The 2,468-nt window shown below is 48.9% G+C and overlaps 1 long non-coding RNA gene across 1 annotated transcript in view; it reads right to left on the bottom strand.

The window, feature by feature from the left end:
• Positions 1–529: 529 nt before the first annotated feature.
• LOC102026094 overlaps positions 530–2,468 on the bottom strand; it is a 2,581-nt gene continuing 642 nt past the window's right edge. The window contains exon 2 of the long non-coding RNA XR_001233022.1: positions 530–771. This is a non-coding gene — a long non-coding RNA (uncharacterized LOC102026094). The remainder of the gene's footprint in view (positions 772–2,468) is intronic.

The raw sequence follows: 2,468 nt of genomic DNA, 5'->3' as shown, positions 1-2,468 counted from the left end.
GAACTCACAGCAATCCTCCTTTTCCCCCTTCTGAGTGCAGCAATTACAGGCCCTCACCACCACTCCCTTTCAACCAATTCACATTTCCATCATAATTTATAGCTAGGGGCCCAGCTGCAAGGAGACCTGGGAACACGCCTTTTTTTGCTTTCCGCCCTTAGCAGTACAGAAAAGCAAATGTAGACACAGGAGACTACTGAGGAGAATTCCGGGACGCAGGTAGACAAAAGTGCTCATCTTTTCATGTTTCATCCCAGGATTCAGATCAAAGTTATTAATAAAGTCCAAACACCAAAGGAGACAGAATGCAGATCAGCCACATCCACAAGTCTATAGGAGCTACATTTTACATTTTCCTTGGTAGCTGGGCACGGAGGCACACGCCCGTAATCCCAGTACTTGGGAAGCTGAGGCAGGAGGATTGCTGTGAATTTGAGTTCAATGCCAGCCTGGCCGACAGGGTGAGTTTAAAGCCAGCCTGAATCTGAAATCTCGAAAAACAAAACAAAAACCACTCAGAATTTAAGAATTAAATAAACAACATCAAAAATCTATATTGTTGTTCTGTACTTCCTGGTTGGACACTCTTCCAGCATGACTGGGCAAGGACGCTGAGGGTTACGGGGAGGGAAGCAGCACAGCTTGGAGGCCTCAGCCTGCGTAGGAGTTGCTGCACAGTCCTGAAGAAGCTACTTTGCCACGGGGACTTCACTTACCACTAACACAAGAAGAACTCAGTGGCATAGGCACCTGCCTGGAAAGTGCAAGGTCCTAAAAAGAAAAAAAAAGAAAGTGCAAGGTCCTGAGTTCAATTCCTGGTACCAAAAAAAAGAAAAAGATACAGAAAGCCAGATGTGGTGGTGCACGACTGTAATCCCAGCACTAAGGAGGGAGGCTGAGGCAGGAGGATCACTCCCTGCAAGTTCAAGGCCAGCCTGGGCTCCATAGTGAGACACTGTCTCAAAAAACAAAGTGAACATGTCATAAAAAAAAATTTTTTTTTGTTATTTGGTACCGGGAATTGAACTCAGGACCTTGTGCTTGCCAGGCAGGCACTTGTGCTACTGATCTATATCCCTGGCCCGCATGTCATAAAAAATTGTTGGTTAAAATTAAGAAAGTTTGCCAGTCATGGTGGCACACACCCATCCCAGCACTGTGGGAGGCTGAGGCAGAATAACCAAGTTGGAGCCCGGTCTGGGAAATTTAGTGACTTATTGCGACCTTGTCTCAAAATAAAAATGTAGCTCAGTGTGAAGGCTCTGGGTTCAACCCTCACCCCCCGCAAAAAAAGACATTAGATTAGTAGCTTTCTTAGTTCCCCTATGGTTGCAGAAGTCTATCTTTTTTTCCTGGTACTGGGAATCGAACTCACGACCTTGCACTTGCCAGGCAGGCGCTGTGCTGCTGAGCTAAATCCCCAGCCCCGCAGAGATCTATTATTTAACCTTTTGGTCCACTTTTTCCTTGCGCACTATAAGAATGAACTTTAACCCGGACTGCCGCTTGTAGCCTGCCACTTCGCCCATCCGTCCCATTCAGTGACCCAGAGTTTTCCCAGTGCTGGGGATGGAAACCAAGGCCATGCTAGGCAGTCGCTCAGTCACTGAGCTAAAGGCCCTGTGGCCGGATTAACAAGCGCTGTAACTAGTGTTCATTTTTCATGCCTTCTTATTGTTGTGTCATTGGTTCGGTTTGGTTTGTTCTGTTACAGTATGGGGACTGAACGCGGGATCTTCGCTCTGAGCTGCATACCAGGTCATTCACTCATTCACTCATTCATTTATTTCTTGAGACAGGGTTTCACTATGTACTTCCGGCTGGGCTTGAACTCACTGTGTAGCCGAGGCTGGCCTCAAATTTGCATTGATTCTCCTGCCTCAGCCCCCTGAAGGCTGGGATAACAGGTGTGTGCCACCACCGCTCAAAGCCTCTCTCTCTCCTCTCTCTCTCCTCTCTTTTCTGTCTCTCCCTCTGACACAGTCTCACTAAATTGCCCAGACTGGACCTGAATTTATGATCCTCCTGCCTCAGCATCCCAGAGTGCTTGGACTAAAGGCGTGGATGCCCTCCCTAAAATTACTGAGTCTCGTCTGTGTGCCAGCCTGTGTGTGAGACACTTCACAGGTTCAGTCCCTGCTAGGGAAACAACACCCAGGCAGCAGACTGCCGGACCTGGCACTGAAGGTCCCACCTACCGGAAGACCAAGACTGGTGACCCCTGCCCAGCCCACAGGAGTCCCAGGAGGAGGTTGGGGCCTGCTCACTGGGAAACTCTGTGTGGAAGCGGACTCCCGCCCCAGCTGGCTGCACAGGCCTCCTGTCAAGGACAATTCCCAGGCAATGACTTTTCCTTTATGCCGCCTCCTAGATTATGATCTCCGGCAGGGCAGAGAAATCTTTCAGGTCTCCATAGTGCCTACCAATGCCTTAATGCAGTGATTATAAAATGAATGTTGGGGCGGGGG

The sequence above is a fragment of the Chinchilla lanigera genome, unplaced genomic scaffold (genome assembly GCF_000276665.1).
Source record: "Chinchilla lanigera isolate Chin_1 unplaced genomic scaffold, ChiLan1.0 scaffold00012, whole genome shotgun sequence".
Classification (NCBI taxonomy): Eukaryota; Metazoa; Chordata; class Mammalia; order Rodentia; family Chinchillidae; genus Chinchilla; species Chinchilla lanigera.
This window is presented reverse-complemented; position numbering and strand designations above follow the sequence as displayed.